This window comes from Myotis yumanensis, unplaced genomic scaffold (assembly GCF_028538775.1).
Source record: "Myotis yumanensis isolate MYYU_CA2020_CCGP unplaced genomic scaffold, mMyoYum1.0.hap1 SCAF_8, whole genome shotgun sequence".
Taxonomy (NCBI): domain Eukaryota; kingdom Metazoa; phylum Chordata; class Mammalia; order Chiroptera; family Vespertilionidae; genus Myotis; species Myotis yumanensis.
Genome location: NW_027223759.1, coordinates 77547718 through 77563555, shown reverse-complemented (window position 1 = coordinate 77563555; position 15838 = coordinate 77547718).

Genomic DNA, 15838 nt, shown 5'->3' with positions numbered 1-15838 from the left:
TTGAACACTCGCCCCTTCTGAGGAAGGTCTCCTGCCCCCATGGCTGCTGCGCTTCCCATGCCCAGCTCATATTGGGACCTAGATAACAGAAAGAGACAGTCCAGCCGAAATCGGTAACCAGATAACAGAGACTTGGCTAACAGCAAATACCCTATATCTAAATCCAGCTTAACACCAGGAATGCTCAGGGCCTTCTCAAGGATGCAAAATAATCCTTTCCATTAATATTTACAGTATAAACTAAAATTGTTATTAAAATATTAAATCTAACAATAAAATAATAGTCAAGTTTTCAGATTAATTAAAACTAGCTCAAGAAGTATTAATCAAAATTTTCCTTTCATAGATATATTGTTTAACATACTATAAACTTAAAGCAGTCATATTTTATACAAAAAATTAAAATTAAAAGTTATCAAGACTACACTAAAAAATTTCCAAAGACCTCCTAATATTAAAAAATAAAAAAGGGGGGATAGTGGACTAATAACCTGCTAAGTAAATGCCTTAATTGCTTTAATATTTTTACTTGAAAATTAATTTTTTATTTGTAATGCTAATAACAAGACACCCATGAAAACACATACGTGGTGTCAAATAAGCCAAAGGAAAATCGTTTGGACAAAAATTAAAAGAATCCCAAGTCTAAATTATAGATATGATTCCTTTATTAACCTTTGGTCGAGAATACGTTTGTATATTTTCAGAAAACAACTCCAAGACCATGTGGATTCCTGCAACAGAAGAGAATTATCAGGACTGCTCCAGCCACAGAATAGCAGTGGCCCCGTGAGACAACAAGAAGAGAAGCAGTCCAGAAATGAAGATAGTAACAACACCTTATCATGCTAGCAGTCAGCAGCTGTGCGTTGCTGCAAGTTGCCCAGGACCAAACCACAGAGGGTCGGACCTGCATTGCCACCATTTGTCCACCATCCAGAACTGAAATATTACTGATGACATGTACACATAAAAAACTGTCGGACACTGAAACATGAACTTCGCCTAAAAAACAAAGAAGGGGGATCTGTTGGGGGCCAGATGTAAGCTGGCAAGGTCCTTGCACCTGTAGGGGCTAGCAAGGCTGGGATTCTCACCCACACAGTTTTCTCAGACTTGTTTGGATGGCGTTTATCAGCAGAATAAGAGCAACATTTGTAGAGCCTTTCATAGCTTACCAAGAAGTCTGTAATTATTTACTGAGATATACTGTACTGAGAACTTGTCCTTCTGCTGTGTCCTTCCCTTAGAGATTAAGAGGAACAAAGAATACATTCCTCTTGATAGACCTCCTATTCAGTGTGTTATGTATAAATAGTATTGTGTGGCTAATAAAGTTGCTTCAGTTCATCAAGAGAACTGGGGTCCTCCTGATCCCGCTTTCCTGTCTTTCTTTCTTTTCTCAATTCCCACCTCCCTGCCTCAGCCCGGCTCAACCCTGTCAGGCTGGCCCTGACAAGAATTCAACAGCATATTAAAAACATTAATACACCACGACCAAATGTAATTTATTCCAAATTACCAAGGTTGTTTCAATATTAGGAAATTTATTTATGTAATTATATCATATTAACAGATCTAAAAATTTATTTTATTATTGCCTCCACACATATATGATTTGTCTGTACAGATATGTGTAATTATATATGCCACCCAATGCCATTGATAGGTTCTGTGCCTTTCAGCGAAAAAACAACAACATACAATAAAACTAATTTTACCATAGGCTAATTGATACAAACAATAGTTAAGTTCCTGTGGTATCTCATCAATGTTATAACAAAACAACATTAAAAAAAACAATATTATTTAAGGACTTGCTATAAACACTGAATGAGGAGGAGGTTTTTAGAGGCTGCAGGGGAAACAGAAGGTTTAGTTTGGTCATAACAAAGATATCCAGTTGGCTTCCACATCCATCCCTACCCCACACGAACCCACTAGAAGTTGTCCCACAAAACAATGATGGAGATGTACTCAGAGTGGATTAAGAAGAAACAAAAAGAAATGAGGGTACAGATAACAAACCACTGTGGTCTCTGTGGTCTTTCAGGTTTTTCCCAAGAGAAGTGTCCTTATACATAAAAAGGGCATAGGAGCAGTATGGTTGAAAGAGGGGTAGGACTTGACTTTGAAAAATGTATTATATAAAATTGGAGAAAATGATATATTTACTAATTGTTCAGATGGAAAAGAGGGAAAGGGGCTGATTGGTAGAACTCGAGGATTTGCTGTTAGCTGGTTTAATGTGTCAGCTGATTAGTTCAGAAGAGATGCCTGAAGAACAACGTTGTATCTCCTCCCCGCCCGAGCAGACTACATGTAACACAGAGCTGGGAAAGGTGAGTGTGCAAAATGAAATTGCACGCTCTTCTCTTTCAAACAGAGAGAACTGAGAAACAGAAGAGGGCACAAGGGAAAAAATAGCATCTGTCCTTGGCTAACGTGTCTAGTATATAGGTAACAAAAACCAACGGAAGAATAATACAGTTTCAGAAAACTTTATAGGCAGAATATGAGTTTACACCATAACTGTGCTGGATGTTAATTCAAAAGTTTTACTCTTTAGAGAGGATTTCCCCCCCACCCCCACCCCACCCCACCCCCCAGGGAAATTATAGGTTCCTGCCAAGACAGAGAGAGTTTTTGCAGTTTTTTTGTTGTGTGTGGGTTTTTTTTTGGCTTAAAAAACATTTATTTCATGCAGTTCTGGAGGCTGGGTAGTCTAAGATCAAGACCGTGGCAGGGTATCTGATGAGGGCCCATTTTCTAGTTTTCTAGTGGTCTTTTTGCTGTGTCATCACATGACAATAAGAGGCCCAGAGTTCTCTGGAGTCCCTTTTATAAGAGCACTAATCACACTCATAACGACTTCATCTTCATGGTCTAATTACATCCCCAGAGCCCCACTTCTAAATACCATCACATTGGGGATTAGAATTTTTTTTAATTCTTTATTAGTTAAGGTATTACAAATGTGTCCTCATCCCCCCCCAGTAAACCCCCATTCTTCCCCCGGCCCCACTCATGCTCTCATCCCCCTGTTGTCCATGTCCATGGGTTTGGCTTATATGCATGCATACAAGTCCTTTGGTTGATCTCTTCCCTTGTCCCCTCCCTCCCCTTCTTTCCCTCTGGGGATTAATAGTCTGGTCGCTATTTCTCTGTCTTTGGATCTGTCCCTGTTCATCAGTCTATGTTGTTCTCTATATTCCACAAATGAGTGAAATCATGAGGTATTTATCTGCCTCTGACTGGCTTATTTCACTTAGCATAATGCTCTTCAGTTCCATCCATGCTGTTGCAAAAGGCAAGAGTTCCTTCTTTTTTACCACAGTGTAGTATTCCATTGTGTAGATGTACCACAGTTTTTTAATCCACTCATGTGTTGATGGGCACTTAGGCTGTTTCCAAATCTTAGCTATGGGGAATTGTGCTGCTATGAACATAGGAGTGCATATATCCTTTCTGATTGGTGTTTCTGGCTTCTTGGGATATATTCCTAGAAGTGGGATCACTGGGTCAAATGGGAGTTCCATTTTTTGTTTTTTGAGGAAGCTCCATACTGTTCTCCACAGTGGCTGCACCAGTCTGCATACCCACCAGCAGTGCAGAAGGGTTCCTTTTTCTCCACATCCTCTCCAACACTTGTTGTTTGTTGATTTGTTGATGATAGCCATTCTGACAGGTGTGAGTTGATACCGCATTGTCGTTTTGATTTGCATCTCTCGTATAATTAGTGACTTTGAGCATGTTTTCATATGTCTTTCGGCCTTCTGTATGTCCTCTTTCGAAAAGTGTCTATCAAGGTCCATTGCCCATTTTTTCATTGGATTGTTTATCTTTCTATTGTTAAGTTTCATGAGTTCCCTGTAAATGTTGGAGATTAAACCCTTATCGGTGATATCATTGGCAAATATGTTTTCCCATGCAGTGGGTCTTCTTGTTGTTTTGTTGATTGTTTCCTTTGCTGTGCAAAAGCTTTTTATTTTGAGGTAGTACCATTTGTTTATTTTCTCTTTAGTTTCCATTGCCCTAGGAGCATTATCAGAGAAGAAATTCCTTTGACATATGTTTGCGATTTCCCTGCCTGTGGATTCCTCTAATATTTTTATGGTTTCCCGTCTTACGTTTAAGTCATTTATCCATTTTGAGTTTATTTTTGTGTGTGATGTGAGTTGGTGGTCTAGTTTCATCTTTTTGCATGTATCTGTCCAGTTTTCCCAACACCATTTATTGAAGAGACTGTCCTGACTCCATTGTATGCTCTTGCCTCCTTTGTCAAATATTAATTGGGCAGAATGGTTTGGGTCGATTTCTGGGTTCTCTATTCTATTCCATTGATCTATATGTCTGTTCTTGTGCTAGTACCAAGCTGTATTAAGTACAGTGGCTTTGTAATACAGTTTGATATCTGGTATTGAGAACCCACCTACTTTGTTCTTCTTTCTCAGGATTGCTGCAGCTATTCGAGGTCTTTTTTTTATTCCAGATGAATTTTTGGAATGTTCGTTCTAGATCTGTGAAATATGCCGTTGGTAATTTAATGGGGATTGCATTGAATCTATAGATTGCTTTGGGTAATATGAACATTTTGATGATGTTGGTTCTACTAATCCATGAACACGGTATGTTCTTCCATCTGTTTATGTCTTCCTCTATCTCTTTTTTCAGTGTCCTGTAGTTTTTCGCATATAAGTCTTTTACCTCCTTAGTTAAGTCTATTCCTAGGTATCTTAATTTTTTTGATGTGATGGTAAATGGTATTGCTTTTTTAGTCTCACTTTCTGTACGTTCACTATTGCTGTAAAGAAATGCCATAGATTTCTTGGTATTAATTTTGTATTCTGCTACATTGCCGAATTTATTTATTAAGTCTAATAATTTTTTGATGGAGTCTTTAGGGTTCTCTATGTACAGTATCATGTCATCTGCAAATAAGGACAGTTTTACTTCTTTTCCAATTTGGATGCCTTTTATTTGTCTGATCGCAATGGCTAGTACTTCCAGTACTATGTTGAACAGGAGTGGTGAGAGGGGGCATCCCTGTCTTGTTCCTGTTCTTAGGGGGAATGGTTTTATTTTTTGCCCATTGATTATGATGTTGGCTGTGGGTATGTCATACATGGCTTTTATTATGTTGAGGTATGGTCCTTCTATTCCTATCTTGCTGAGAGTTTTTATCAAGAAAGGGTGTTGGATTTTGTCGAATGCTTTTTCTGCATCAATTAATATGACTATGTGGTTTTATCTTTCAATTTGTTTATGTGATGTATTAGGTTTATGTTTATTGATTTGCAGATATTGTACCATCCTTGCATCCCTGGGATAAATCCAACTTGGTCATGGTGTATGATCTTTCTGATGTACTGCTGGATCCGATTTGCTAGGATTTTGTTGAGGATTTGGGCATCTATGTTCATGAGGGATATTGGCCTGTAATTCTCTTTCATTGTGTTGTCTTTATCTGGTTTTGGTATTAGGGTGATGGTGGCTTCGTAGAACGAGCTTGGAAGTGTTCCTTCCTATTGAATTTTTTTGAAATAGTCTGAGGAGGATAAGTTTTAGTTCTTCCTTGAATGTTTGGTAAAAGTCCCCTGCGAAGCCGTCTGGCCCTGGGGTTTTTTTTGCAGGGAGCTTTTTGATGACTGCTTCAATTTCTTCCATAGTTATTGGCCTAATGAGATTTTTAGATTCTCCCTAATTAAGTTTTGGAAGGTTGTATTTTTCTAGGAATATGTCCATTTCCTCCAGGTTGTCTAGTTTTTTGGAGTAGAGTTGTTCACAGTATTTTCTAACAATCCTTTGTATTTCTGTGGGGTCTGTTTTTATTTCTCCTCTTTCATTTCTGATTTTGTTTATTTGGGTCCTCTCTCTTTGTTTCTTGGTGAGCCTGGCTAGAGGTTCATCAATCTCGTTTATCCTTTCAAAGAACCAGCTCTTGGTTTTGTTGATCTTTTGTATTGTTTTTTTTGTTTGTTTTTTTTTTTTGTTTTGTTTTGGTTTTTTTTGTTTTTGTTTTTTTGGTCTCTATGTCATTTATCTCTGCTCTGATCTTTATTCTTTCCTTCCTTGTGCTTACACTGGGCTTTTCTTGTTGCTCTCTTTCTAACTCTTTGAGATGTAGGGTTAGGTAATTTATTCTCATTGTTTCTTGTTTCTTGTAGTAGGCTTGTAGAGCTATGAACATCCCTCTCAAGACTGCTTTTGCTGTGTCCCATAGGTTTTGGATTGTTGTGTTTTCATCGTCGTTTTTTATCTCTTCTTTGATCTCTTTGGTAACCCAGTCATTGTTTAATAGTGTGCTATTTAGTCTCCATGTGTTTGATTTTTTTGGATTGTTTTTATTGTAGTTGATTTCCAGTTTTATGCCATTGTGATCTGAGAAGATGCATGATATGATTTCAATTTTCTTGAATTTGAAGAGACTTTGTGACCCAATATATGGTCTATCTTTGAAAATGACCCATGTGTTCTTGAGAAGAATGTATATTCTGTGGCTTTGGGGTGAAATGTTCTGAAGAGGTCAATTAATTCCATCTGATCTAGTGAGTCATATAGGATTGATGTTTCTTTGCTGATATTTTGTTTAGAGGATTTGTCCAATGGTGATAATGGGGTGTTAAAGTCCCCTACTATGAGTGCATTGCTGTCAATCTCTCCCTTGATCTCCTCCAGAAGATTCCTTATGTATTTGGGTGCTCCTATATTGGGTGCGTATATGTTTACCAGAGTTACTTCTTCTTGTTGGATTGCTCTCTTTAGTATTATGAAATGGCCTTCTTTATCGCTTCTTATGTCCTTCAATTTGAGATCTAATTTGTCGGATATAAGTATTGCTACCCCAGCTTTTTTTTTTGTTTGTTTCCATTTGCCTGAATAACCTTTTTCCATCCCTTCACCATCAGTATGTGTGCATCTTTTTTTCTGAGGTGGGTTTCCTGTAGACAGCAGATATATGGGTCATGTTTCCTTATCCAATCAGTTACCCTATGTCTTTTGATTGGGGCATTTAGTCAATTTACATTTAAAGTTATTATTGATAGATACTTGTTAGTCGCCATTTTTATTCTTTACCCCTGTGTTCCTTCTTTGTTTCCAATTTTTTTTTTTTTTTTTTACATCAGACCCTTTAGCATTTCTTTCATTGCTGGTTAGGTGGTAATAAACTCCTGAAGTCCTTTTTTGTCTGTGAAGCACCTGATTTCACCCTCAATTATGATTGATAGCCTTGTTGGGTACAGTATTCTTGGATTCAGACCCTTTCTTTGCATGACTTTATATATTTCATTCCATTCCCTTCTTGCCTGATGTGTTTCTGTTGAGAAATCAGTCACTAGTGTGATGGGGGCTCCTTTGTAGGTGACTTTCTGTCTCTCTCTGGCTGCTTTTAAGATTCTTGCTTTATTGTTGGTGTTTGCCAATTTAATTATAATGCGCCTTGGCGTCGGTCTTTTGGGGTTCATTTTGTTTGGGACTCTGTGAGCTTCTTGGATTTGTGTGTTTTTTCTTCCCTATATCAGGGAAGTTTTCTGTCATTATTTTTTCAAATAGGTTTTCTATTCTGTGCTCAGTTTCCTCTCCTTCTGGCACCCCTATTATGTGGATGTTGTTTCATTTCATGTTGTCCCAGAGTTCTCTTAGGCTCTCCTCCTGCTTTTTAATTTTTTTTTTTCTAGAAGCTGCACTGCTCGGGTATTTTTTCCTACCTTGTCTTCTAGCTCACTGATGTGGTCCTCTGCTTCTTCTAATCTACTGTTGATGCTTTCTATTGTGTTCTTTATAGCAGTGATGTCTTTTTTCATTTATTCTTGGTTTTTCTTCATTTCCTCTTCGTTCTTACACATATTGTTGAATTTGTCTTCTATTCTTTTCATCCACCCTATGACCATTTCTCTGAATTCTTTCTCTGACAGGTTGCTTGCCTCTGTTGCCTCCATTTCGTTTACTTCCTTTTCTGGTGATGCCTGTTTTTCTTTTATATGCAGGCTGGTTCTTGGTCTCTCCATGATCTCTGTTCTCCAGGTGTTTGGTTATATAGTTCTCTCTCTGCTGCATTGATTTAAAGGAACAAAATACAACACAACAAGGCACAATGTACAAGGCACTGAACACAAATGTTTTCATGATATTAATAACCCAAATAAAGGGGACCACCCGAGCAAAGAGAATTAGGGGATAAGGAAGAAAGAAGACAAAAAGAGAAAAGAGAAATAGAAAAAAAGGAGTTAAAAATGAAATTGGAAAAAGGGAGAAAACAAGTAAGAGAGGAAAGAGAATGAAATAGAAGAGGGGAAGAAACTATTTATATGCGGAGAAAACTCGGATAGAACTGCCACTAATCCCAACAAATTCCATCAACAGATCCCTGGAGATGAATGCAAACTACAAACAACCAATAATATCAAGCGAGGCAAGGGAAAACAGACGCGCAAAAATAACCGGAAAATAAAAAAAAAAGTGCGAGAGAAAAAAAAACAACAACAGAAAAAGAAAAAGAAAAAGCAAAAGAACCTCACAAACAAGCATAAAAAAACCAATATATTCAACAATCAAGCAAACAACAACAAAACAACAGAGAGAGAAAAAAAATTGGATAGTGAGGAAAGATAAGGGAGAGGTGTTTATGGATTTAGAGCAGGGGATTGGAAATTGGATATATAAGTAGGGTGAAATTTTGACAGGGGGTAAAAAGAAGGAATAGGGAAAACCTAACGCAGGAATAGGGTAAGAGAAACAGGACAACAAAAGGGGAAAAGTGAGGAAGAGAGTTTTGGCATAAAGGTAAAGTTGAGAGAAAAATGATGCTAAAGGAACGGTGAAAATAGAATGTAGAACACTAATCCCACAATAAAATAAAGAGAAAATAAAATGACATTTTAAAAAATGGTAAAATGGTAGTAGTAATAATACTGGTTAAAAATAAAAATGTAGTAATTAAAAGGGTAAAATCAGGTGATGAAAAAAGAAAAAAATTGGTTTCTTAATTAAAAGATGAAAAAAGAATTTAAAAAAATAAAAATGTGCAGTAGTGAAGGTCCTTCAGTTCTTCTCTCTTCTGTCTGGCACACCTTAGTCCTGCCAGGTATTCAGGAGAGTGTTGAATTTCCCTGTGATAAACTGTTCCTCCGTGTTGTAAACCACAGTCCTGATTTTATTTTTTATTTTTTTTAAATATATTTTATTGATTTTTTACAGAGAGGAAGGGAGAGGGATAGAGAGTTAGAAACACCAATGAGAGAGAGAAACATCAATCAGCTGCCTCCTGCACACTCCCCACTGGGTATGTGCCTGCAACCAAGGTACATGCCCTTGGCCGAAATCGAACCTGGGACCCTTGAGTCCACAGGCCGATGCTCTATCCACTGAGCCAAACCGGTCAGGGCGACAATCCTGATTTTAAAGCACACCATGTTTGTTTTCCAGACTGCCTTTATTTGTATTTACAGAAGAGTCAGTTCGTGGCTCTGCCGCTGGGTGGCAGTGTGTCTGGATTGACCGCCGAGGCTATAAGTCCTCTCTATCCAGTAGTTAGGGTTTATTTTCTCTATTGTACTTAAAACTGGTTTGGGAAAGTCCACTGCCCAGAGCTGGTTCTTTACTCGTTATTCCCCGCTCTGTTTCCCAGGTTCCACAAAAACAACTTTCCCCTGCAGTCTCTGCTAGTGTCCCCAACTGGGCAATCCCATGCAATGGGTTTAATAATCAAACGCAAAGATTTAAGGGGAAGAGGAAAAAATAAAAGCCTGAGAAGTTGTGCAAATTCGCAACCCTCCACCTTCCAGCTCTGTGCACAGTCTCCTCCGCGCGCGCGCGCGTGTGCCCTCTCTCCCCTGGCACCAAGAAGCTGCACACTGGCAAAATCCGAGGTTGCCTTTTTGCATCCAGTCCAGCTATGGGCTTATTTTTAGCATTCCCTTCTGCCAGCAGCCCTGTGGGAGTCCTTCCACACTCGCGGATCATTCTGGCCCCAAAGGCCACGGACTTTGTGGGGCGCAGACCTCCCCATGCTGTGGGGCGTTCCTCTCCCCAACCTGAATTGCAAACCGCACCTTCAGGCGAAATCTGACCTTTCTGTGAGGAGAAGCAGGGCTACAAGTAGTTGCACTGTCCCAGATCCGGTGTTTCCGGGTTAGCAGCAGATCTCTGGATGCCGGGTCTTTGGATGTATACGCTTCCAATAACAGCCACTCAAGATGGCACGGATTCTGCAGCTGAGCCAGAGCTCCGGGAGAGATTCCAGCCGCAGTCTCCAACCGACCGCTTTCTCCAGGAGTCCTCTGCCTTTCCCAGCTGCAAACTGTCTCTCAGCTGAATATCCTCTGCTTATTCGGGCTGTATGTTACCTGCTTCAGGTGCTCACGCTATCTGCTCCAGGACAAGGCACGGGACACGTCCGTCTATACCTCCACCATTTTTTTTCTCCCCAGAGAGAGTTGTTGCTTTTCCCTCAATTCTTTTGAGTGATCCCTCTGACTTTTCCAACAATCACAATTTCAAGTTTGATCTTTGAAATCATTTCCATCTGACATCTGGAACAAGCACATGACATTTCTAGGAAACTAGTTCCCCCCCCCGCCCCGTCCCCCTCCCCAAGAAAGATACATTTATAGTAACACATCTTTCCTGAAAATTTATGGCCCTTCAGATTCTTAATATTCTACCCCAGCTAGAGAAATTGAACATAGAACAGTGACAGATCAATGTGGCAGAGCAGAGATGTGTTTTAAAATCTGGCAGACTGGGCTTGAATATCAACTCTGCTGGTCGCTGGTCATGCTGCTTTGCTTCTTCAAGCCCCAGCAAAATGGGGATAATAGTTCCTGCCTCATGGTTTTGTTGTGACACATAAGTAAGATAGCCCATTCCAAGTTCATAGTGCAGTGCCTGGCACATAAAACCCTTTCAACACATGAAATCCTACATTACATAAAATATTTTAAAACAATTGATAAGCAGTTAAGGCTAGCAACAGTCTGGTGAAAACCCACTAGTTTTGTTCTGAATTTGGATGATGGGAACATAATACTAAGAAACATTTATAAATCCAAAAATGATCTATTAAATAAAACCATGAGTTCAAAACAGGTGCAGATATTTTCACAAGTAAAGTTGTGTTCATTTCTTATGGCTGCTATAACACATTACCATAAACTTATTGTTTAAAAGAATACACATATATTACTTTACAGTTCTGCAGGTCGGAAGCTCAAAATTGGTTTTTATAGGCTGAAATCAAAATGTTAGCAGGGCCACAATCCCTCCAGGGGCCCTAGGGAAAACTTCATATCCTTGCCTTTTCCAACCTTTTAGAGACTGCCTGCATTCCTTGGCTTGTGGCCTCTACCTCTATATTCAAAGTGTATGTCTCTGATCTCTGCTCCCATCATTTTATCTCTTTTCTCTCTGACCCTAATCTGCCTATCTGTCCCTTCTAAGGACCCTTGTGATCACTTGAATCAACCTGGATAATCTTTATCACAAGATCATTAAGTTAATCATATCTGCAAAGTCTTCTTTGCCATGTAAGTTAACATAATCACAAGTCCTGGGGTACAGATGTGAATATCTTTCGGGGGGTCCTTATTTAGCCTACCCCCAAACCCAAGACACATTATACAGATATGGCATGTAGAAAGTAGCAGTTTGACAGTGAAGGGATTCAGATTTATTGTAGAACATAACTTAGGCCAGAAACAAACAAACAAAAAAGAAACTGCTATAATTTAAACAGCAAATATGCTACTGGGATAAGACAAGAAGAAATTTTTTAAAAATATATTTTTATTGATTTCAGAGAGAAAGGGGGGGGAGAGAGAGAGAGAGAGAGAGAGAGAGAGAGAGAGAGAGAGAGAATGAGAGAGAATTACTGAATGGCTGCCTTCTGCATGCCCCACACTATGGATCAAGCCAACTCAGGCATGTGCCCTGACTAGGAATCAAACCATGACCTCCTGGTCCATAGCTCGATGCTCAACCACAGAGCAATGCTGGCAGGGTAGACAAGTAGAAAACTTTCAAGGATGTTCAAGAAACAACTCATGCCCCAGCCGACTTGGCTCAGTGGATAGAGCATTGGCCAGCGGACTGAACGGTCCCAGGTTCGATTCCGGCCAAGGGCACATGCCTGGGTTATGGGCTCCATCCCCAGTGTGAGGTGTGCAGGAGGCAGCCAATCAATGATTCTCTCTCATCATTGATGTTTCTATCTCTCTCCTTCATCCTTCCTCTCTGAAATCAATAAAGAAATATATTTTAAAAAAAGAAACAACTCATTATTTTGAAAATAGTTAAATAAAGGATAAAAGCAAACATTTCTTCTTTGCATTCCTTATACAAATTGTACTTCAAGGTTACCAAATAGTTGATAAGGGGATGTTTCAGTCAATATTCTAGAATATTCCATCCCATAGAAAAGAAATAATGGAATTTGAATATCATCACTTGGCAACCCCCAAAAAATTAATGTGTCTGAATATTGAGTATCGATGAATGTTAACATCACAAAGAGAAAAACAACCAAAAATAAGTCACCTGCTAATGGAAGACACAACACCTCTTGCCCAAAAATCAAAGCTGACTCTAATCCTGTCTCAAGAGGCAACTATCTGTTTACAGGGAGAACAAGGGCAGAAGAACATGTTAAATAAAACCAACTCCATGCCAGAATTTTAAGCCAGACTGCGGAAAACTCTCAAGATAGGCATCCTGGTTTCTCAAAAACCAAACCAAACAATAAAACTGCAGGGAGAGAGAACAAAGGGAACCTGAAACTTAAAATGGACCTAAAAAGTTACCCTGCTTACATGTATGGACCATATTTGGATCTGGATGCAAACAGGCAGCTATTAAAAGAAATAATGAAACACTGAAGAAATCCTTTATAATAAACGCCTTATATGCAAGTAACCAAATGGCAAAATTACTGGTTGCTATAACACGCACTGACCACCAGGGGGCAGACACTCAATGCAGGAGCTGCCCCCAACCCCCAGGGCAGCCAAGGCAGGTACCCCCCACCCCCCACCCCCCACCGCCCACAGGTCAGGCTTAGGGACTCTACCTGTACACAAGTTTTGTGCACCGGGCCTCTATTTTTAATATAAATTGATGTTTAAAATATTTAAGAAGCATAATTAAATGTTTTGGGGTTTTTTCTTTGTATTTTTTAATTTTTCAATTACACATCACATTCAAAATTATGTTGTATTAGTTTCAGGTGTACAGCAGAGAGGTTAGATAATCATATACTTTACAAAGTATTTCTAATATGCACCTGACACTGTACATACTTACTACAATACTGTTGGCTATATTCCCTATGCTGTACTTTACCTCGGGAGTGCAATTAATTTTTAGATGCCTGTTTGGGGTTAGGGTTCCTGGAGATAGGCACTGAGACAAGAATTCACCTGTCAGTGCTTTATGAAGGAAGTGCCCCCAAGAAAACCTGGTAAGGGAGTGAGGGAAGGAGAAGAGATGGGGCAAGGGTGCAATTTGAGGTAAAGTCTCAGCCTCAGGCTGATCCTGTAGGGAGCTCTGGAGTGGATATTACACTGCCCTTTGTCCCACTGTCAGGCAAGGATTTCATAGCTGGTCACCAGCTATGGGAAGAGAGTGGGATAGGGGGTACTTCTTTCTGGCTCTTGGTGGATCTGGGAAGGTGACCTATTCCAAAGCAGCCTTTCTGGAGAGCACAATCTAAATTTAAATGTGGAAAGGCCTGACAGCAATTTCCCCAAAGCCTAGGGCCCTTTATGCAAATCAGCCCCTGGAGCAGGCCTGGAGAGTCCCAAGCTCCCTGAAGCATTCATGCAAATCTGTAGCTAAAAGTGACATTTCTTTAAGCATTTTAAATGGAAATCTTTCTAAAATGTATCATAGCTTAGAACTAAGGTCAATGAAGGAAGTATACTGACTACAATTTAAACTTTTCTAAATGACTTAAAATGTGTTCCAGGGTGGAAGAATGCTGCGGATCCACGCAGAGAAGGCTCTCTGGGGGGAGTCTGGGAGAAGAGAGCTCACTCGAGTTAAGCAGGTGCCTTTAATACAGGACTTCTTGGTGCCATTTACACATAGACTAGCATTATAGTTCCCCCAAAGGCAAGGATTTCCTGAACCGATGAAGTATGGCATCGATTCTAAGATGCAAAGCCCTCCCACACACACAACTCCCCATTTTAAAATCTCTGAAATCCAGATGCCTCTTACAATGGAGCTTATGAAACAGAGATGAGTAACTATGAAACTATAAGTCATCAGTGTACCATCCCGCCACTCATGTCCCAAGTCCAAGTCCATCCCAACCCAGCCCCATGTAAAAGAAGGGGAACTGTGTGCCCACTGAAGGCCTACTATGTGCCTGCCGCAGTACTTTGGCTCTCAAAGTGGCTTCCAGCAGACACAGGGGGCTGATCTCCTCTCCTCACCATAAGGAATTTGGAGTTTTGTCTGACCTATGGGTGACAGAGTTGGGGAGGGGGATATTTCTAAACTCCGTGCCCACCTTAGTCCTGTGCACACCACCTGCCTAGATAACAAGCATCTCCCTCCCAGAGGCTCCTGCTCCACAGACCCCTTGGCCTTCACTGACTGGCAGGCACACTGACACCTCATCTGTGGGGCTCCAGGCGGCCTCTCAGCAAGGTCCACACAGTACCGAGGTGTTTCAATGGTCTCAACTTCCACTTTGTCAACTGTTCCATTTCCTCTGGATACCTTTTGTCCTGCTTTCTAATTCATTGTTTGCACCCACTGCAGGCTGAGTCAGAGAACCAAAGTTGTTAGGATAGAGCCTAAACTGAATCAGTGAGCTCTGAATAGAGATTGGAGACCATGATGAGGATTCTAGACCAGTGATGGTGAAACTATGACACGCGTGTCAGAGGTGACACTCGAACACATTTTTTTTTTGGTTGATTTTTCTTTGTTAAATTGCATTTAAATATATAAAATAAATATCAAAAAATATAAATCTTTGTTTTACTATGGTTGAAAATATCAAAAAATTTCTTTATGTGACATGGCACCAGAGTTAAGTTAGGGTTTTTCAAAATGCTGACACGCCGAGCTCAAAAGGTTCGTCATCACTGTTCTAGAGTCTGGGCCACACAGTTTGGCCAACGGGAAGGGAGCAGCCGGGAGGGAGAGAGGGGCCAGGAGAGTGGACCTTACTTTCAGGCTGGACCCTGAGGGGTAGCCCTTAGCAGTCACTGAGGGGGTGTCACGAAGTTGGTCTTAGTTCTGGCAGATGCTCCTCTATGAGGAGCTGGGGGTGGGGGGCTCGGTGGTGAGAAAATGAGGACAATAGGGAATTCCCAAGGTCTTCCTGTGAGGAGCAGCAGGTTCCTGTGATGAGGAGCTCAGAGTTCCACCACAGTCGGAGGCCACATTGGAGAGAGTTCCTGCCTCAGGCTGGGGCAGGAATAGAGCACTGGACCCTGCAAGGCCTGGGGTCTAAAGGGAAGAGGCAGAGGCCACATCCTGTGCTTTGGGCCAGCCCAGCTGCCATTCAGTGAGAATCACACAAGACTCAGGGTCTCCTCCATGTGAAGGCAGCTACCCCACAGGCAGGTCCCCTGGGAAGCAGGCAATGAATCAGATGAACAGGGCAGGGCTCAGAGAGCCAGGGCAACTCCCACACTTACCCTCCACCCTACAGGCATCCCAATTAGAAGTTTTAGAACACACGGAGCCAAACACACTCAGCCCCTCTGGGGCCAGCACCCCTGAGGGAGGCAGATTCCAGGTTGCATGCCCTTGCCAGGCCTCAGCCGCACAAGAGAGCCACAGCCCTCACTGGGCCCTTCTTTCTCATTTATGGAGCGTGGATTTG